This window comes from Gossypium hirsutum, chromosome D11, assembly GCF_007990345.1.
Source record: "Gossypium hirsutum isolate 1008001.06 chromosome D11, Gossypium_hirsutum_v2.1, whole genome shotgun sequence".
Lineage (NCBI taxonomy): Eukaryota > Viridiplantae > Streptophyta > Magnoliopsida > Malvales > Malvaceae > Gossypium > Gossypium hirsutum.
Window position 1 is genome coordinate 44,658,505 of NC_053447.1, and position 23,504 is coordinate 44,682,008.

Sequence of the window (23,504 nt, forward strand, 5' to 3'; positions counted from 1 at the left end):
AAAGTCACCTGCAATAAACACATTAAAATGAGTTTATTAAACATATGAAGCCACTTATTAATCATAACACACATTAAACTTACTTAAATAAATGAACTAAAACATATAAGCAATAATTATTCCAGCAACTAGTTTAATTAAAGAAGCATAATTAAATGAACTTAACTCATGTATCAATAAATAATCCTAGGAACTAGATTAATTAAGAACAACGCTTATTAAATGCATCAATAAACTAAGATGAGTTGAATAAATGTCCAGCAACTCATTATTAAACTAAGATGCTTAAATGCATGGTTTTGAAATGCAAATTTAACTAACATGAAAGTTACATAATTAAACTAACTTGACTTAATTTAATGATGCAAACTTAACTAACATGAAAGTTACATAATGCATGACTTTATTAAATGCAAAACACATATTAATGATGTGCAAACTATGACATAATTAAAAACACAAACTAAAATAACTAAAAATTAATAAATCAATGTCCTTATTTTCTAGTAGCCAAATTGACAAACTGAAATTAAAAACTTCATTTTGCACTTGGGCCCCTCGAGTTTGGACCAATCTCGGTAGCATCGAGTTGTGTCGTAACATGATGCGACCGGGATTGCATCAACCCCTAAAGGTTTACCACCTTTACGTGGGATAGAACACTTCCATTGGCCACATACGAAAGATAACTTTCAACTTCAATACCTTTCCGATGAAAGACGCTTTCATATGATCAACATAGGCAAGGTTGAAGATGAAATCACACTACATGAGCCTGAAGGTAAGCGAGGTAAGGAATTTTTAGCAACTGAGTCCCGTGCAGATTTGAAAATTATTGATAAAACTTTTGGTGACTTAGTTCTTAAAAGATCCCTTCATTTTGATCCGATTAATTGTTATTCTTCGATTGTGGTTGATAAAGTCATTACGAAAGGAAGCGTGAGTTGTTATTCTCTTGATTTGCCTTATGTAAAATCCTCGAATTTGTGCAAATCTGTTATGGTGAATAAGGTAACGAAATTTTCCAAGTTTGTTTTCAATTTATATTCGTGCCTTAAACAGTTTATGTGGTTGTACATGAAGTTTGAGTTCCATTTGACAAAGGTTAACTCAACAACGGAGCTTCGAATACACTATGCCCCTGATGAGCGAAGGTTTGTTTTAAATGAAAAAGGTAAAATCGACCCTTATTCTTCTGCTTATCAAGGTAAGATGCTTGAAACCTTTGAAACACTTTTGTACTCCTCGGATAGTGATAAAGATCGTGTTGATGAACACTTAGATTGAAACGTGCTTGACTGTCCTATTTTATTTATTGATGATCTATTTGTTTTGATGGTTGATAAAAAGATTCTTGTTTTTGATAATGCATGTGTGAGTGAATCTATAAACCATCGATTAATGCATGGTATGATTATGCAACTCTGTGAACCATGTGAATCTTTTCAAATACCTACTTGTGACGATTATGTTTACCATTTGATTTATTACTCGCAATTTATTCATGGTTTGTGGGACAAATTTGAGTGTCTTAAAACATGCCTTAAAACATGTCCATCTTTGTTTCGAATATTTGACGAGGCAGTGGCGAGTAAATTAGATTGTTTGCATGGTAATCTGAATCTGTCCATTCACATGCGTTATACCTATTCTGTTATGCTTATGATTGGACTACAAGCTTGTTTTCGTTGCTATTTACTATCTCATGGCTATTCCTTTCAGTGGACCCAATTGCCATTAGTCCCGTTCGATAGAGGAAAGTCGAGTTCATTTGATTTTTCAGATTCGAGGACGAATCTTTTTGAGGAAGGGGTAATGATACGAGTCACAAAGGCCCAACCCAAGCTCAAGAAGGTGATGGGCTCAATTCAAGAAAATCAAGATTCACTTTCTTGTTTTCAAGAAAGTCAAGAAACTGAATCTTGGCCCAATTTTGCTGTTTGGAGCGATTTCAAGAATCAAGAAAATCAAGATTTCAAATCTTGGAAATCTTGGTCCAAGAAATCGAATCTTGCAGCCAAAGCGCATTGGATCTCCGTTACGAGCATCAATGACCTAATTTTGGTAGGAGATGGATCACGAGCCCAAATTCTTGAAGGCGAGGCCCAATAACCAAATTCCAGCCCAATCAAGAAATTCCTTCATACTTAGTTGAAAATCAGGCCAAAATGTCAAAGGGCCCAATTTATAAACATTTTAATTGTTTAATTTAATTTTTTAAGCTTTAGGAACATACATGTAAAATTCGGCCCAAAAACAGCCCATTATATCCTTGGCCGAATTTTCTTTTATTTATTCTATTAATTAGGTTTAATTTTATTAGTTACTTGTTAGATTAGGATTACTTGAGGCCTATTTAAAGGCATGGCCGGCCACCCCTTGTACATAACACTTAGATTCATTCTTAAATTTCAGATTTGAGAGAGCAGAATTTTCTTTGAGTTTTCTCCAAGATTTCTCTCTTGAGTTTTCTTTAGAAGTTGTTTTAACAATCTTTTGATTGTGGGAGCCATCTTCAACCTTCTTCTTGCCATCGATATTCTTTGGAGGGGAGATTAGAGCCGTTTGAAGAGATTTGTGAGATCTTTCGGGATTTCAAGGATCTTTAAGACTTATCTTTTATTTCTTGCTGTTTCGTTTTCTTTATTTAATTTCTCTTGTGTCGATTCTTTATCTCATTTGTTTGCTGCTTTTCTTGTGTTTTTCAAGCCATATTCAACTCAAAGAATTGATTTAAATCATCATTCATTGGCAGCAAGGAGTCGTTCTCAAAATCCCCAAAATTTAGGGTTCTTGCCGTTTTCTATTTCTTCTTGTTGGGTGAAATTCGGCTGCTGAAATTTGGGCAATTCATCTTGGGTGTTCAATTAGACCGAATCGCAACTTAAATTCACTTCTTGAACCATTCAATTTCATCTATTTCTTTCTTTTCTTTTTGCCGCCCAAATCCCTAATCTTCCAATTAAAAATCTGATTGTTTCAATCTACTTACTGTTTTAGTGTTCTTGGCAGATTCGGCTTGTGGGATTTCACTATTGGAGTTCGATTTCATCTTCTTGAACTCCGAATACATTTATTCATTCGTTATTTGTTCCTTGCTGCTCATTTAATTGAATTTGGGGATTTAGTTTCAGATCTGATTAGTTTAATCTTGTTCTTTGTTTTAATTTTCAGATCTGTTCGTTTTAGAGCTTTCGTAGGAGTTTCTCTGATATGAGCTCGCCCAGGAAGATAGGTGCTGAATCCATGGAGTTGCCTTTGGGGCCAATTACTCGAGCACGTGCCAAGAAGTTCCAAGATGCTGTAGCAAGATGCTGTAGCAAGCTATATTGCTCGATTGTGGAGTGATGGGTTGATTGCCCATAAAACGCCCAGCTCAACTAGCTTGATTCGCAATTTCCTGCAAGCTAATTTTAGCTTGTGTCAGCTCAATTTAGCTCAATTCGGCACTTAATTAGTTCAAGGAGCTGATTCAATTTATTTTCAATAAATTTAATTAGTTGTGTTAGTTTAGAATCAGCTCAAATCATTTAATTAAATAAATGTGTCTTAATCTGGACATTTTTTTAATTCAGCTTATTAAATATGTTTTATATTAGTACATGCCTTTAATATGTCCATATTAAGTCATAAATTAAATGTGTTTAGTTTAATTACAAAGTTTTAATGTGTCTTGACTAAGACAAATTTATTAGTGGCTGCTAATTAATTTGTCTTAGCCGAATTAATGTGCAGAATTTTAATATGTCCAGCTGCTGATTTCATGAGTATTAAACTTGTCTTAACCACATTTATTTGATGTTTTTCAGCTAGCTTAATGGCAAAGAAAGCTCATAAAGAAGGAGCATGTATTTGGGCACATGCATGGACGACATTTAAAGTGCAGCTGCCTTGTGTTTCCAGCTGACTTTTTGTGCAGCTCAATGGACTTCTAGCTGCTGTCTTGAGCTTCCCCAAGGGCCAATTTCGTGGAGAGAAATGGCCAAAGAGTGCCTCATAAATTCCAGCAGCCAATTCATGTGGAGGCTACTCATATTCGGTCAAAGAAGCATAATTTTTGAAGCTGTCCATTTCTCTTCTCCATAGCAGCAATTAAGCTCTTTTAAAACATTAATTGAATGTGAATTTTCTCCATTAAAGGGGCCAGCCGAATCATCTTTTTCTAGAAGGTTAATTTTCAGAATTTTATCACATGAATGTAACTAGGAAATTTCTAGGAAGTTTCCTCAAGAAACTTAAGGCATAAAGATCTGATTAGATAGGCTATTCGGCTGCCTTAGTCAAGCTATAAATAGGTCATGTAATTCACATTTTGAGGTTAATGAACAATTTGATAGCTTTGCTAAATTGTGAGGTTGTTTTCAACTCTCGTTATTCTCCAAAAACTTGTGAGACTTATCAAACATCTTTGTGGCATCAAACTTGTTTTTGTTTCTTCCCGAACTTATCACTTTAATCCCAAAAGTGTGGCGTTCGATTCATACTAAGGTTCCTATCATCATTGATAGTGGGTCGAAGTTTCTATCCATTTAACAAACCTTCCATCCATCCTTACCAACCTAAGCATTCTCCTAAGTTACGGGTTAACACATTCCTATTGTGTTAGTTCAGCTTTCGAATCCTTAGCCAAATTGATTCCATTGTTTTCTAATTCATTTCCTAAACCAACAAAACTCTTTTGAGCCTAAATAAACCTCTTTCTTCTAGCCTATTTTGTAAAGCCTCAATTTACTCCTAATTCACGATCGGGCGATCTTTACGACTCAATTCGATCTCGAGGTGAGGGCGTATCAAGTTGGTATCAGAGCTAGCTGAATCGGAGTAAGAATCGTCGTCTTCGGTATTACGAGATTGTAAAAAAATTGAAAAAAAATTCGAAAAAAAAATTCAAAAAAAAAAGTTTGTATTCAATTTATTTTTCCTTTGTGTATTCAGTATTGAAAAAAAAATTTGAAATTAAAAAAGAAAAAAAAAAGTGATTGAAATTCATTTTGAGCTTGTAAAAGCATTACTTGCTACCCGAAGGACCACATCTATACAGCCACACTAATTTCCTTCTATTTTCTTTGTTTGTTAGCCTACCCGATCCTAAAATATTACCCTACCAAGCCACATCTATTTTGTAAGCCGACCCCAAACAATTTTGATTTGTCAAACTTAGTTTGCGAAGAATTTTGGGAAGTGAAAATCAAGTGGTAAAAGGCAAGAGAGATTAGTGAGCTATTAGAGAGTAGAAAAGCCAAAGTGAGTGTTTATTCTTTGTGAGTGATTGGTGAGTTCTTGTTGCGATTCTTTAAAGAACTTTTAAAAATGTCACGGAGCCCGGAAAGGAATCCAAACGAGGGAGGTGGATTTCGTCCAATAAGAAACGTTGGAAGGGGAGTGCCGGATCTCACTTTGCAAGCCATTATGCAAGAAATGGAGCGATTGTTTGATCGCAAGCTTGAACCAATCGAAGACCGCCTATATCAAGTCGAAACCCGAAGGCAACGTGAAGCGACTCCGGAAGATGCAAGGCGAGAACGAGAGCAACCAATTGACAACTATGATGAAGAAGAATCTCAAGGTGATCACTTATCTGAACAAGGAAACCCTCAACGGTTCCAACGAAATCGAGTCCCAAGAAATCGAGACCGTCCGGATGACAATCTCAAAAATATTAAGATGTCTATTCCGCCGTTTCAAGGGAAGAATGATCCCGAATCTTACTTGGAGTGGGAAAAGAAAATGGAACTCGTCTTTGAGTGCCATAACTACTCGGAAAATAAAAAGGTAAAGCTCGCTGCCATTGAATTCTCGGACTATGCGATCGTGTGGTGGGATCAATTGGTGACTAGCCGAAGGAGGAATGGGGAGAGGCCTATCTCTACGTGGGCCGAAATGAAGGCCGTTATGCGCAAGCGTTTTGTTTCCTCCTATTACCATCAGGAGTTGTACCAACGATTGCAAAATCTCACACAAGGCAACCGAACTGTCGAGGACTACTATAAAGACATGGAAATCGCTATGATAAGAGCCGACATGGAGGAGGATCGTGAAGCAACAATGGCGAGATTTTTAGCCAGCCTAAATCGGGATATTGCCAATATTGTCGAGCTTCAACACTATGTAGAAGTTATGGACATGTTGCATATGGCAATAAAAGTTGAAAAACAATTGAAACGGAAAGGACCCACGCGGACATATCCAACGGCTTCTACCAACAAGTGGGCTCAAGGGACTAGTAAAGCTCCCAATCGGCCTAAGCAGCCTTTCGTTGCTGCCAAACCCAATCAAGTAAGTGTCGATGCTAGGAAAAATAAAAACGAGGCTGTCTCGAATCATTCTCGCGATATAAAGTGTTTCAAGTGTCAAGGAAGAGGCCACATTGCGAGTCAATGTCCTAATCGACGAGTGATGGTGGTTCGTTCAAACGGCGATGATACGACCCGCCCCCGGGAATGGCTATTGTTTCAGCCTACAAGCGAGGCTCGTCGTGTTTGCCAGCTGGACGTAGCTCAATCTTATTTTGTGGAGCTTCATTTAGCTCGTTTCCAGCTCCTTTCAAGCTCAATGAGCTCGAACCAGCTCAATTTCATTAAGACCTTATTATAGTAGCTGAAATAATTATTTGAGTCATTTAATTAGTTTATTACAGCTCAATTAATATTCATTATTTATTTGGTTTAAAATCTAGACAAATTTAATTATGCATGATAATTGAGTTATAATTATATGTTATTAATTTGTCTTAATTTCTACAGCTCATTAATATTTTTTTATGCATGTTTTAATGTGTCAATTTTATTACATGTTTTAATTATGTCCTAAGGTGGCCGAATTTAATGTGCATAATTTTTGTGTCATTTGCTGCCAAATTAATGTGTTTAAAAATGTATTTGATTTATTGAATAAATTTTGCTGTAGGTACATCCCATTTGGACGTCCTTGGTGCATGAATGAATTAAAAGAAGATACATGTAAGGGGACGACACATGCATGTTTGGGGAATTAAATTTGGCTGCTGTTTGAAGTATCCTAGGTGACCATTCGGCCAAAGAAGCTATTGTTTCCTACTCCCAAGTTGACCATTCAGCTGACTTTTAATTCTTTTCACATTGCTAGATTCATCTTGGCTGTTCGGTTCTATATGTTCACATGCCATGACTCTTCAAAGCTGAGTTTTCACACCTTGGTGGCTGCTCATTACCTCTTTTAATTGTTGATCACTTTTCAACAAAAGTTGCCAATTAATTGAGTTTGTTTAAGTCCATTAACCGAACCTAGCTGCTGCCATGCATCTTTCCAAGCTTCTAAGTTCATTGCTCTTTCTAGAAGATGACCATTGGAGCTCCATTCAGCCGAATTTAGTTAAGCACATTAAAGGAATTCATTTGCTTAATTCTTAAGCATTCATATGACTATTCGGCTAGCCTAGTCTTTGTCTATAAATAGTTGTTAAATTCAATTTGTAAGGGGACTTTTGACATTTAATTAGTGAATTGCTGCCAAATTTGTGAGGCATTTTCTCTCAAATTTCGTTCGAGGCCCGTAAGACTTATCTAAGCTTTTAGTGGCGTCTTTCCGAGTCTTTTCCGAACTTATCACTCCTTAACCCGAGTGTGGCGTTCACCTTTGATACCTTTGGTTCATACTTTCCTAAGTATCGGGTCAAGGTTCATTTTAACCATTTCCAATTCATTTAGGTCCTATAAGTTTCGGGTCGACACTTTTCTTTAGTGTTGGTTCATTCTTGACCTCTTTGAACCGTTACCAATTCGTACCAAATACCATACCATTTCATACCAATTCCATACCATTTCGTACCAATTCCCAAATACCAAAACGTACCAAAACCAAATACCATTTCTTAATTATCATAAACCGAACTCTTCCATTCTATTCATACCATTTCGACTTAAACCAAATCCACATCCAACTTTGCACGAACTTATCTTACTTCTTTGTACACAAATATATTCTAACTCCTTCTCGTCTAATCTACTTCTTCGTTTACGATCGAGAATCAAATGACTCGGACTCAACTACTAAACCGAGATCGTATCAGGCGAGATTGAGTCCGAAGATGAACAAGAGGAGGAGCCTGAAATTCCCATGGAGGAAGGTGAAGAGCTCGAGCTGCCCGTTGAAGGAGAATTACTTGTTGTCAAAAGGAGCTTGAATATCCAAGTAGCCGAGGAAGAACAACAACGAGACAACATCTTTCACACTCGTTGCCATGTTCAAGGCAAGGTGTGTAGTTTAATTATTGACGGAGGTAGTTGCACCAATGTCGCAAGTTCTTTGCTGGTTGAAAAACTTGGTTTAGCCACCACAAAGCATCCAACTCCTTACAAGTTACAATGGCTAAATGACGGAGGCGAACTCAAGGTGACGAAGCAAGCAAGGGTGGTGTTTTCCATAGGCAAGTACCAAAATGAGGTGGTTTGTGATGTCGTACCAATGCACGCGGGACATTTGCTATTGGGGCGTCCTTGGCAATTTGACCGGCGAGTAGTCCATGACGGCTATACAAACCGATATTCATTTAAGCACCTTGGAAGGAATGTTACATTAGCTCCTCTCACACCGAAGCAAGTGCATGAAGACCAACTCAAGATGAAGCAATCTATTGAGCGAGAAAAAGAACAAGAGAAAAACAAAAAGAGTGAAAAGAAAAAGAAAGAAAAGAATGAGGAGAGTGAGATAAAAACAAGAGTGACAAAAGAAAAAGAGCAAGTGATACGGGGTTGCGCGCGGACCAAGATCGAGTTGCCAAGTCACGGGAAACTCCTACGAAAACCCTAAACAATTAGATCCGAAACAAAACAGAAAAATTAAAAGATTAGAACTTTGAATTTCCAGATCTAAAATAAAATCCCCAAATCAGCAAAGAATCAAATTGAGAATAGAAATAAGTGTTAGGGTTCTTGAAACCCTCAAGGAGATTGTGATTCTGCCCAATTGAACACCAAGATAGTTTTCCCCAAATTTCGACAATCTAATTTCACCCAAAAAGAGTATGGAAAAACCCTAGAAATTGGGGATTTTTGGGCTGATTCCTTAAGATAGAAAAAGGCTGAAAACACAATAAGAACAGAAAATAGATTAGATAATGATTCAGCACAAGTAGAAATAAAGAAAGAATTGATAGTTAGAAATTAAAAGATAAGTCCTAAGAAGCCTTGAAATCTCGAAAGATCTCACAACTCCCTTCAAACGGCTCTAATCTCCCCTCCAAAGAATATCAATGGCAAGAAGAAGGTTGAAGATGGCTCCCACAATCACAAGATTGTTAAAACAACTTCTAAAGAAAACTCAAGAGAGAAATCTTGGAGAAAACTCAAAGAAAATTCTGCTCTCAACAAATCTGAAATTTTAATAATAATGATAAGTGTTTAACAAGGTGAACAGCCATGCCTTTAAATAGGCCTTATAACTAGTCCTAATCTAATTAGAAAACTAAAATAAAAAAAACTCCTAATTATTTTAATATGGAAATTCAGTCAAAGGTCATTTTATCTGGGACTCTTGGACTGAATATTGACATAAAAATTTAAACTAAGTAAATAAATAAATAAATAAATAAAAATAAAACTTTACAACTTGGGCCACTTTGACAATTTGGCCTGATTTTCAACTAAGTATGGATGGATTTCTTGATTGGGCTGGGAATTTGCTTATTGGGCCTCGCCTTCAAGAATTTGGGCTTTTGTGACTCGTATCATTCCCCCCTTCCTCAAAAAGATTCATCCTCGAATCTGAAAAATCAAATGAACTCGACTTTCCTCTATCGAACGGGACTAATGGCAATTGAGTCCACTGAGAAGAATATGTAACACCCCGAACCCGAAACTGACACCGGAGTCGAACACGAGGTGTTAATTGACTTTAACCCCTTATAAAATTTATTTTCCAGACACTGCCCAATCTGTGTACTAGTCGTAATGGGCAAAGGTCAGTGTAGTCGACCCCTGCAACATGGGAGACTTTGACTAATAAACTGTACTAATTGGCCCGACCAAAAATTCTAGAAAAAAATACATAGATGGGCACGTGAGTCTAGTTTCTGGGAAAAATTACGAAACTGATTTTTGAGTTACGAAACTCAATATATGATTTTTAAAACGACTAGTACACAGATTGGGCAGTGTCTGGAAAATAAATTTTATAAGGGGTTAAAGCCAGTTAACACCTCGTGTTCGACTCCGGTGTCGGTTTCGGGTTCGGGGTGTTACAACCTCACAAGAACAAAAGTTCTATTAAGTTTAATTGATCAAATTCTGTAACCTTTTACAATAAACAAGTAAGCTATTTATAAGCCTAAAATGCCTATTTATATTCGGCATCTATGTTGTTCACACTAACTTAAATTCTGTTCACACAGGTATTTAACATATTCACACAAATAGCATTAAAATCCAGTTCATGCTTGAAGATGGTACATGAATTGGCCGAACCATCATGATGCTTCACTTGATGCATTCATGCATCCTTAGCCTTGAAAAATCTCCATAATTCCATGAATGTGCAGCTCTTTAATGATCCTACATCTCCCTTGGTTGAATGAGGCATTAATGTGCCTAAAATACTTGAATGGTCATCTTGAAAATGCATGAATCATGCATGAAACGTCCCATGTATTTTCCCCCATAAATATGATCCATGAATCTTCAAATACATGAACTTTCAGCAACTCCCTCTTGCATGAACGTCCCAAATGCATGTGCTCCTTTAAATGCCATCCATTGAACCTCAATTGTGCATGCACACTCCCATACATTGCACCAATCCGTTCATGAACCTGCAGCAAATTAAATCAACAAGTTAAATGCATTTCAAACACATTAAATTAGCAGCATATGAACTCAATAATTTGCACATTAAATTTGGCCATACATATTAACAATTTCAGACATATTTAAAACATCATAATTAATTATTTAATTTAGATATAATTAAAACACTTAATTAATTATTTGTCCAGATTTTAACAAATTAACTAACTTAAGATAAACAACTAATTTAACTAATGACAAATTAAATGGTTTATTTCAGCAAAATAAATGCAAGCTAAAGAAAGCTAAAAATAAGCTCATTGGGTTAAGATTGAGCTGAATTGAGCTTGAATGAGTTGACTTGAGCTCGAGTGAGCTGGAAACGAGCTAAACGGAGCTTAACGAAATGAAATTGAACTAATTCAGCTCGCATGGATTTGCAAACAATGCTTAGGGAGCTGATCCAAAAGTGTGCCCGGGGCATGGTCGTATCACCATGGACCCTGAAATTGAGTGAAATTTTAGACAAAGAAGACGTGAGATCTGCTCAAAGACAAGCCGAGATGGACCTTGGAAATGAAAACAATGGACAAGGTAATAGAGTCGAACAAGTGCACAACCTAATCCTTATTATCGATGACAAGGATCGTGCCATCAGACAATACGCTGTGACACTCTTCAATGAGTTAAATTTAGGAATTAGAAGGTTAGATATCGAGGCACCCAAATTCGAACTAAAACCAGTGATGTTTTAAATGCTCCAAACGTTGGCCAATTTAGTAGTACACCTACAGAAGATCCACACTTACACCTTCGATTATTCATCAAGGTGAGTGATTCATTTAAGTTAGTTGGTGTTACTGAAGACACACTGTGGTTAAAACTGTTTTTGTACTCATTGTGAGATCGAGCACGAGCATGGCTGAATTCATTGCCACCAAGTTTAATATCTACCTGGCAAGAATTAGAAGAAAGGTTATTGGTTAAGTATTTTCCATCGAGCAAAAATGTAAAGTTGCGTAATGAGATAACTACTTTCCAACAATTGGATGATGAGTCCTTATACGTGGCATGAGAAAGATTCAAGGAGTTACTTTGTAAGTGTCCTCATCATTGGATTCATCATTGTATCCAATAGGAGGCGTTTTATAACGGTCTCAATGCACACATCAGATTAATGATAAATGCTTTTGTAAATGGTGCAATTTTCTCTAAGTCTTATAATGATGCTTACGAGGTCATCAAAAAGATCACTAGCAACAATTACCAATGGCCGACAAATCGAGCAGTTTTTGGAAGACAAATAGTCGGAGTGCATGAAGTGGATGCACTGACTTGACTCACTACTCAGGTATCTTCTATTCCTCTATGTTAAAATAGTTTACCACTAATGGTTTAAATAATTTTGTAGGTCAATCACCAAGTCAGTATGATGTTGTTTCTTGTGTATACTATGGGGATAGTCATTCTTTTGAGAATTGCCTTTCAAATCCCGAATCAATTTATTATGTAAGGGACCAAAATCAAAAAAGAAGTGGACAGGGACCACTGTCAAACTTCTACAATCTTTTGTGGTGGAATTATCTGAACTTTTCCTGGAGTAACTAAGGAAATAGACTGAACAGTAATTAGATGCAGCATAGACCAAACCAAACCCAAAGGTTTAACCAACAAGCCCCAAAATCACCTCAAGTTGAGTCATCAAACAGCTTGGAGGACTTGTTGAAAGCATACATGGTGAAAAACAATTCCTTGTCCAAATTCAAGTAGTGACAATCCAAAGTCAAGGAGCAACACTAAAAAATTTGGAGAACCAAAAAGGGTCAATTAGTTACTGAGCTTCGTAGTAGACCACAAGGAGCCATGCCAAGTGATATAGAAAATTTAAAAAATTTGGGTAAGGAACATTGTAAGGTGGTAGAGTTATGAAGTGGTAAGATTTTGGACCTCAGAAGGTTGTGGTTGAAGATGAGCCTACTGAAAAGAAGGGAAGTTAGCCAACAGTTGAAGTCCTCACAATAGAAAAATCAGATGCCGAAAAATCTAACGAGGTAAACCCTAAAATAATGAATTCCAATAAGCTAACACCTACTTTTGCAGATTTACTTGCTTAGAAAAGTTGTCCTTATCAACCTAGAGTTTCATATCCTCAAAGACTTTAGTAGAATAAGTAGAAACAAGAGGTACAATTCAAGAAGTTCTTGGATGTTTTAAAGAAATTACACATCAACATTCCATTGGTGGAGGCTTTACAGCAAATGCCCAACTATGTGAAGTTTATGAAGGATAATTTTTCCAAGAAGAAACAACTTAATGAGTATGAGACTGTTGCTTTGGCGAAGGAGTGTAGTGCGTTCTTACTGAACAAGCTACCTCTAAAATTGAAGGATCCTGGAAGCTTTATGATACCTTGCAACATCGGTGAATCATATTGTAGTAAAGCTTTGTGTGACTTAGGAGTAAGCATCAACCTGATGCCCAAATCCATTTTCTGTTAGGAATAGGTTAAGTAAGACCCTTAACTGTGATACTTCAACTAGCAAATCAATCATTACCATATCCCAAACGGAAGATTGAGGATGTGTTGGTAAGAGTTGATAAATTTATTTTTCCTACAAATTTCATTGTATTGGATTTTGAACCAGATAAGTAAGTTCCAATCATCGTTGGGAGACCTTTCCTGGCTACGGGAAGAACTTTGATAGATGTGCAAAAAGGTGAACTCACCATGCGAGTTCAAGATGAAAAGGTAACATTTAACGTTCTAAAGGCGATGAAATTTCCCAATTCGATGTAAGAGTGTTCAGTAAGGGAGGAATGAGAAGCCTTAGTTTCTACGAAAAGCAATTCTAAACAATACCCATTGGAGAACACTTTAGGGTCTAAATCATTCAAACATGAAAAAAGTAATGAAGGTTTGACTTTGATGGAAGCTAATCCGAGGAGTTATGATCAGCCACTATAGTTCAAACCACTAGAGTTGGAAGTTTGAGAATTTACACAACCAAAGTTGTCAATTGAGGAATCGCCTAAACTCGTACTAAAGGTACTTTGATCTCATTTAAAATATGTTTATCTTGGTTATAGTTCTACTTTGCCTGTGATTATTTCAGTAGACTTAACAGAACATGATAGAGGGTTGCACGCGGACCAAGATCGAGTTGTCAAGTCACGGAAACTCCTACGAAAACTCTAAATGTTTGGATCTGAAACGAAACAACAAAACTTAATTAGAATCAATTAGATCTGGAAACTAAAAATCCCCAAATCAATAAAGAACAGCCAAGAATCAAAACACTTATGAATAGATGTTCTTGGAAGCCAAGAACACGAAATTAAGACCCAAATTAACTTCCAATCAGCCGAAACTATCAAAGAACACAAACAACAACTAAATTAAAAACAGATTGTGAAATCAATGGACACTAGTTCTAGGGATTGGACGGCAAGAAAAGGGGGATTTTTGTGAATCAAAAACGTTTCTTTATGTCCAAGGAAGTGCCGAATTAGATCTTGGAGTTTTGGAAAGGCTGAAACAAAACAAGAACAATTAATCCCAAATTATTCAACAAAGCGGCACAAGCAGAATTTAATAAAGAAGAATGAACAGCAAAAGAATAAAGAAAAGTTCTAAGGATCCTGGAAATCCTGAAAGACTTCACAACTCCCTTCAAATGGGTCTAATCTCTCCTCCAATGAAGAACAATGGCAAGAAGAAGGCTAAAGATGGCTCCCACAATCAAAAAGATTGTTAAAACAACTTCTAAAGAAAACTCAAGAGAAAATTCTTGGAGAACTCAAAGAGAATTTTCACACAAAGCAAATCTAAAATTTTCAATGTATTTCTAATGTGTCTAAGGGTGGCTGGCCAAGCCATATATATAGGCCTCCTAACTACTTTCCTAGCCCTACTAGGAAAACTTAAAAAAACCCTAATTTTGACTTTTAAAGGGGAATTTCGTCCAAGGCATTTAAATGGGCCTCTTGGACTGAATTTTTACATAGAAATTTATTCATAAAGTCTAAAAATTAAAATTAAGTATTTAAAGCATTAAATTGGGCCACTTTGACAATTTGGCCTGATTTTCAGCTAAGTCTAATTTAAACTTCTGGATTGGGCTTGGAACATTTTATTGGGCCTTATCTTCAAGAACTTGGGCTTGTAATCCGTTCTCTCCCGGAATTGGCTTGTTAATGCTCGTAACTGATATCCAATGCGCCTTAGTTGCAAGATTCGGTTTCTTCGATCAAGATTTCTAAGATTTGAAATCTTGATTTTCTTGATTCTTGAAATTGCTCAAAACAGCAAAATTGGACCAAGATTCGGTTTCTTGATTTTCTTGAAAACAAGAAAGTGAATCTTGATTTTCTTTTTCCTTCGTATACGCATCTAAGGCCTTTGTGACTCGTATCAGAACATCAAGAGGAGCAATTGATTATTGTTTTAAAAAAATTTAAAAAGGCAATTGGTTAGACCATAGCTAACATTTGAGGTATAAGCCCTTCCTTCTATATGCATATAATTATTTCAGAGGAAGGTCAAAAAGGTAAAATTGATGGGCAAATGAGACTTAAACCTATATCATGAAAGAAGTAGTACGGAAGGAGATGATCAAATGGTTAGATTCGGGAATTATTTACCCCATCTCAAATAGTTCTTGGGCAAGTCCGATACAATGCCTACAAAAGAAAGGTGGGATCACGATTGTCAAAAATAAATGAAACGAGTTAATCCCGACGAGAACTGCTATGGGTTAGAGAATCTATATTAACTACAGAAAGTTGAACAAAGCTACTCATAAGGATCACTTTCCATTGCCTTTTATGAATGAAATGTTAGATCGATTGGAAGGTAATGAATTTTATTACTTTTTAAAAGGATATTTGGGATACAACCAAATAGTTGTAGCCCCAAAAGAACAACATAGAACTACTTTTACTAATCCACATGGTACATTTGCTTTTAGGTGAATGCCTTTCGACTTATGTAATATACCTACCACATTTCAGCAATGTATGATGGCAATTTTCACTGATATGATTGAAAAGTTTGTTGAGGTTTTCATGGATGATTTTTCTATTTTTGGTAACACTTATGATGTTTGTTTAAGTAATTTGGAAAAGGCACTTAAAAGATGTAAGGATACGAATCTTGTCCTTAACTGGGAGAAATGCCACTTTGTGGTTTAGGAGGGAATTGTCTTAGGACAAAAGATTTCCAAGAATTGAATTGAAGTGGATAAAGAAAAGGTCAACATAAGTGAAATATTACCACCCCTAGTTAGTGTGAAAGGAGTTAGAAATTTCTTAGGCCATGCCAGTTTTTATTGTAGATTTATTAATGATTTATTAAGGATTGTTTTTTATTTTAACAAAACATGTTCATAAGCTTTTGAGAAATTGAAAAATCAGTTAATCTCAACCCCAATAATTATTTCACCTGATTGGAACTCACCTTTTGAGTTGATGTATGATGCAAGCAATTCTATTGTTGGAGTTGTGATGGGTCAAAGAATGAACAAAGTGTTTCACCCTATCTGCTATGCAAGTAGAACTTTGACAAGAGCCCAAATTAATTATATGGTAACTGAAAAGAAACTTTTTGTGATAGTTTTTTCTTTTCACAAGTTCCGTTCATATCTTATAGGTACCAAAGTTACAGTGTTTACCAATTATGTGGTTATTAAGTATTTACTCATGAAGAAAGATGCTAAACTAAGGCTAATTCAATGGATACTCTTACTCCAAGAATTTGACCTTGAGATCTAAGACAGAAAAGGTGTTGAAAATCAAATAGCTAATCATCTGTCGAGGTTGGAACAAAATGAGGTAACTTCTTTGCTTGTTCCAATTAATGAGAATTTTCCTAACGAGCATATCTTTGAGGGAAGTCAAATCTATGAAACACCTTGGTTTTCTGATTTTTCCAATTATTTAGCATGTGGAATAATTTCTTGAGAAATGACATACCAACAAAGGAAGAAATTCCTTCATGAAAGTCAGTACTATTTCTAGGAAGATTCATTTTTGTTTAAACTATATGAAGACAACATAATCAAGAAGTGCGTGGCCGTAAGTGAGATTGATGATATTTTGTACCATTGCCATTCATCTCTGAGTGGGGGACATTTTTGTGGTTCCCACAAAACAACGAATATTTTAGAAGCTAGATTCTTTTGGCCTATAGTGTTTAAAGATGCTTATGCATATATGTTAAAAACTACGATCGATGCCAATGAACTAGAAACATATCAAGGAGGAACGAGATGCCCTTGACAAACATGCTAGAGGTTGAACTGTTCGAAGTATGGGGCATTGATTTCCTAGGCTCATTTCCTTCTTCCTATGGTAATAAATATATTTTAGTAGTTGTGCATTATGTATCCAAGTGGGTTGAAGACGAGGCATACCCAACGAATGATGCTAAGTTAGTCATGCGATTCCTACATAAGCACGTATTTACATGGTTTGGGACTCCTAGAGCTATAATTAGCGATGAAAGAACTCGCTTTGTAAATAAGTGGCTTAAGTGGTTGCATGAAAAGAATCATGTGAAGCATAAGATTGCCACTGCCTATCACCCACAGTCAAATGGGCAAGTTGAAATGGTGAATCGAGAAATCAAAGGTATTCTTGAAAAGGTGGTGCGCCCTAACAGAACAGATTAGTCTCGAAGGCTCGATAATGCATTATGGCCCTATCAAACTGCTTTTAAGATGCCGTTAGGAATGGCTCCCTATCGGTTAGTTTTTGGAAAGGCATGACATTTGCCGCTTGAATTGGAGAATAAAGCTCACTGGGCTTTTAAGCAATTGAATTTGGATCTTAAGCAAGTCAGTCAAAGACGGATGTTACAACTTGATAAGTTTGAAAAGTTGAGGTTATTTTCATACGAGAATACCAAGATGTGTAAAGAAAAATATAGGAGATGGCATGATAGTCGTGTACAACCTCATGAATTCAAAGAAGAGCAGAAAGTGTTGTTTAATTCAATGCTAGGTTATCTCCTGGAAAACTTAAGTTCCGATGGAAAGGACCTTATATCATCCATAAAGTTTATCCATATGGAGCTGTAGAATTGTACGACAACCATGGAGGTATGTTTAAAGTTAATGGTCAATGTCTCAAGCATTATTGGGATGGTGAAGTTGAACGAATTAAAACCTTGTTCAAATTATTAAATCCTTAATTTTTCATAAACCTACTTTTTAATAAAAAGTTAGAAATTATTTTCTTAAATTAGTATATTTTATTAATTCTATCTAAGGAGATTGGAACTTAAGCGGGACCGTTGTGACCCCTCCAACCTTTCCTGGGAATTAATTTAATGCAATTTTTTTAGAAGAAAATTTCTATTTCTATTTCTAGTTTTATTTTTCATTTTCATTTTTATCTTTACTTTTTATTTTTATTTAATTTGTTTATGTTTAACAAGGGGGGTCACATTAGCCCAAGTACTAATCAGTTTATTTATTTTTAAGCAGTCTAGTTTGTAAATACAATTTGGGCTTAAGGCTTGAACAGTAAAGAGGAGAAATTTACCCATTATTGTCTTCCATAAGGGTTCCCTAGAACCTTAATTTTTCCACCAGTTTTTCCCTCCATCTTTACTCACCACCTAAGTCATTTAAAGCAGCTAAAATATTGCTACAAATTTTCCCTAATTCACCACAATATAAACCCCTTTCTACCACCATAATTTTCACAACACTTCAAGCAATTAGCTTAAATCCTAACCACTCATTCTTTTTCCTCTTAGTCGTTGGCCTAAATCCCAAAAGCTTTCCTCAAAAATCCTTTCCTTGTCGCAAAACCCTAGTCTTGTCACTACAAGCTTCATGTCGGAGTAATCTTATCGCCACTGCACTCCTATCATTGCAGATCCCACCGTCGCAAGCTTTGCGCCACTGCAAGCCTATTACTGTTGCAAGTCGAGCGCCCTGAAATTCCCTTGCTTCAAACATTTCAGACTTTTCTTCTCTTCCTATTACCGAAAATTTGCCTATTTTTGGGAAAAATTACCATGTCTCGTAAAAGAGCTTGATCTTCCAAGACCTGTACTGAAAATCCCATTGCTATTCAAGATGAGGAGGTGAAATAAATGTTTGATTCAATCTTCAAGAATAAACCTATGATGCCAGAAAAAGGTTTCAACTTAGAAAGCAATGATAAGATGGTTGTGCCTTTGCCAATTCGAAAGACAATTGATGCTCTCAATTGGAATTATTTTTGCGATGTATGATCATTTCCCGAAAAGGAGTTAGTTCAAGAGTTCTATGCGAATTTGACTAAGCCAGATGCTACTAATGTTCTTGTTCGCAAGAAGAAGGTATCCCTTACTTTTAAGTCCATGAATGATTTGTTTAACTTACCTGATGTTGAAGAAGATGAATACTTTGCCAGGATCCCAATGGATTATAAGAAAGTATGGTAGTCATTCTTGTCGAAGGAAATATCTAAAGTCATTGGCTAAGGTATGGTTTTACTTTGTTCGATATAGTTTCATGCCTATCTCACATAGTTCTACCATATCGATGGAGCGAATACTTTTCTTGTATGCAATTATGATAGAAAAGTCTATCAATGTTGGGAAGATTATTCTTGAGGAGATCCATGATTGTGCTAGAAAAAAGAACGAGAGTGCTTATTTCCCACCATTTATAACTTCATTTTGCTTAAGGGCCTATGTTAAAACAAAAGAAAACCTAAAGGGTCCATATGTTCAAGGTTGCATCACAACTAATGATCTTGAAAGGTTAGTGGAGAATTTCCATGAGCTAAACCCAATGGAATCGAGTGAACCAACAGAACCAGACACTGATGAGTCATCGAACAAGTCTGAAACGGAAGCTAACTCAGTTACTAAGATAGAAGAAGTAGAATTTGAGGAAGAAACAAATAATCATGAATCAAGAAAGGAACCGGAAGCCTCTGAACCAAGAGAGGAGTAAAATGCTGATGAGCTAGTTGAACCAAGTGTTGATCCTAAGTTGACTATTCCAATGCCCAGTTCTTCAAGTACTCTGAAGAACTCAGATTGTCAATTATGATGGACATGATGAAATTTATGCATAACCATCAATATGCTTATTGGAAATATGCAAAGATTAAAGATGATTTTGTAAGAAATACTTTTAAAAACATCTCTAACAATTTTGTTCCTGAGTTCCCAGATTATATCTTTGAGCCATGGAAGGAAGATGAGAATGCAAGCGAAGATGAAACATCAAACGATGAAGACGAGAAGGATAAGTCAAATAAATAAAAAGGGAATTTATTGTCTTTAGTTTTTATTTATTTTTAGGTGTTTACTTTTTTATTTCTTAGTTAGAATTTTGCTTTCATATAATAACATAGAAAGCATGAATAATATAAGCTTAACACCTCTTCAATAGAAAAAAATAAAGTGATTTGGTACTGGGAATGAACATGTCTAGGATTGGATTGTGGAGAAAGACCTGATACTTAAGCAGCTTTTATGACTCACCTTTGTTTTCTTGCAATCCTACTTGGTGTTCAGTTTTCATTCATTACTTTGTTTTCACAATGAGGACATTGCTTCTTTTTAAATGAGGGGTAAGGCATTTCGCCTGAATTTTTAATAAGGCATTTCACATGAATTTTTAAAGTATGTTTCAATCTTTTTACTTAAGTATGCTAAAATAAATGAATGTTCAAAAATAATTTTTGTTCATACGTATGTTCAAATGCAAGCTTGACTTCTGATTTTATCTAAGTGATTCGTATGTTATCTTGAGTGATTGAATGCTTGTATGATCTTTAGTCTTATGTAGTATTTTCCATGAAAATTTGATTTATTTAGAAATAGACATGTATGAAGGTTTAAGTCTTTAGAATTTACTTAGTAACTTTCTTGAGGTGAAATCCTAGGAGGTATAAAAATCTAATATGATAAAGGCACACTTTTTTGGATCATTTGAGCCTTTCAAGCTGACCTTATTAATTTAACCCTTGAAACTTAATTTTTTTAGCTTATTAGCTTGTTTATTCCAAAGTACCTTCAAGCTGTATTATCATCTTTTTTGAAACATCCCAAAAATCAAGGGTTAGTAGAATCGGGTTTGTGAATCGAGAGAGAGTGGTCATGCCTTAATTTTTGAGATTATCTATGCATTTTTAGGAAATAAATGAGGTATTGGTTTGTTGGTTAAGTGTTAGTGAAACGTTTCTTGAAACCTAAGTTCAAATCCTTTCTCTCGCATCATTTTTATTATTTTGCAAATTTTGCCTTAAATCATAGTATATGACATGCCTTGTTTTTTAAAATAAATATTGCAAAATTATTTTAAGAATGAGGAAAAATCCTAATAGTTAAAAGAAATATAAGAAAGCATGGAAATTAAATGAGGTCACAAGTTCGAATCCTTTCCCTTGCAAAATAATTAAATTTTGCAAAATCCCTTATTTTTTTAATGTGTGCGCCATCCATACCCTTGAACCGTAAGTATATATACAACTTTTTATTGTATTTTTATCCTTTAATTCAAATTTTTCCTACCCTAGCCGTTCACCCTCTTCCTCTCCTCTTTTCTCTTCAATTTTCTTTCTTCCTCCCATTGTTGTTGTCACCTACACCTCCCATTTCACCATCTCTTTCTTCTTCTTTTTGCATCAAGATTGTGCACCATCTCCTTTACTCTATTTCTGTGATTTATCCTCATCTAAATCAGCCCCAAATCTAAAATCTTAAACGCTAAGATATATCCCGAACATTGCCAAGAAAGTGTCATTGATGTTTCTCTCAACTAGCTTGGGTAAGATCTCTTCTCTCTTCAATTTGTTGATTAATATTGTCAAATGAAAACAAAAATTTCCAGATGTAGAATTTTAGGGATTTTAAGTTATTTCAAAGTTACTTTTCAAAATTTTAATGAGATCTCAAACCGTTTTAAAATTCAACCTCAAGTTTTGCCACCATTCGTGGTGGTGCATGTGCCTATGTACATGAAAGGGGGCTATTTTGTTTCTTGGGTATTGCCTATATTTTTCTAGCATTAAATTTTTTCTTGATCCCTCCTAATCAGCATTTAATCACATGTTAATTAGGGAGAGACGTTCTTAATCAATTAGCCAAGTGGATCCCACAAATCGTGAAGCGTAAGTGCAATTAAGGATAACTAGTTTGTTATTTCGACATAGTTGTTAGGTAAAGTTTATAAATTGATTAAATGAAGGAATTTAATCATTAATTAGCTACTAATTTTCTAGTATATTATTGAATTAGGTGTTGACCCAAATGCCCCAAATCATCCATAAAGGCGAAGAGCGATTGTACATACAGTTTGCATTGATACAATGTAAAGAATCTAACTAGTTTGGATTCGTAAAATAGTAGTAATTTTGACGATTGGTTGAAAGCCATAAGTGGGTGTTTAAGGGTTGCTTTATAGATGAATTGATTGAATTTATACTGAATTTTTGTTTAGGTTTGTTTAAGGAAATTGTAAGATTCGCTAGTGTGCTGCGAGGAAGTGAAAAATAAGGTGTGGATCCTAAACTAATAAAATTATCTGAAAATGTTAAATATCATGTTATATTTGACTATTTAGCTTGCGGATTGGATTGGCTTAATAGCCAAATTATTGATTTTGTGAGTGGCTGAACCATGTATGTTTCGAGCCTTAAAAGATTGACATGTTGGCAAAATTGCTAGTATGAATGTTTGATTGAGTTTGTAATTGCAGATTTGAGATATGAGATATGAGAATGTTTGACTGAATGATATAATGTGTTGAGATATTAAGCTTATGTATGATTTAAATGCATGAGATACTTGTTATATTGTGTGTTGAAAGGGCTTCTATTTATGTACAGTGAAAATCTGTAAAGTATGCGGAATTGAACGATATTGATTGATACCAGCACAATGGTAATTTGAAAGTTTAGAACATTATTCCATTTACTGAAAGTATGTGATTATTGAGATATGATTATGTATGAGATTGTGTGACATATTGCATATGCATTGGGTTGGGATTTTGTGGTTGACGAAGGAGTTCCGTGGAGTACTGGTGGTATATTAAGTCTGCAATATTTGTAGTCAGTGCACTACACATGGAGTACCGAGGGGAATGACAATTTATCGCATTTTTTACTGGCAGCTTGTCTGCATTTTTACTGGTAAAATTTTTTGCATATTGTTATTGGTGGTTTTAACCACAACAGGCTTAAGCCCATAATGTTTTGGATTTAGGATGACGGATTCTAGGGAACTCATGGTGTGTAGCGGATGGTATGAGTAGGAACCTTTTTGCATTGCATCATGTGCACAACATATTTGAATGTTATTGATTTATTCTACATATTGTATTTTGTTGTATTGAATGGTATCAAAATTAATGATTGTTACTCGAATGAATGATTACTCATGCTCATACACCGTTTGACATAGATATTGATAATGGCTATGTAATCATATAAAATTCCTATGATGGTCCTGTGTTCTTCTTTTAATGCAAATATGTTTTACTATATTTGATATTTATGTCCATTTGAATAATTGTCCGACTCACACTAAGCTTTTCATAAGCTTACCCCTAATAGTGGTTAACTTTTTAGGTGAACCTTGAAACTAGGATCAGACTCAACATTCAGAGAATCACCTTGGACCTCAAACTATTCTTAATAAGTATTATTAAGTCTATTGGTTTTGGTTTGTAAGTTTTAACTATTTCTGATCTGTGGCTTGGTAGCTTTTCTTTTGGGGATTTTTGCATGCATGGATTA

General features: G+C 35.4%; 1 non-coding gene across 1 annotated transcript; it reads right to left on the reverse strand.

Moving 5' to 3' along the window:
* Window positions 1–11,769: 11,769 nt before the first annotated feature.
* Window positions 11,770–11,876, reverse strand: LOC121223849 (small nucleolar RNA R71). Its single transcript, XR_005921315.1, has one exon. It is a non-coding gene; the product is annotated as a small nucleolar RNA R71 (small nucleolar RNA).
* Between the last annotated feature and the right edge of the window lie 11,628 nt (window positions 11,877–23,504).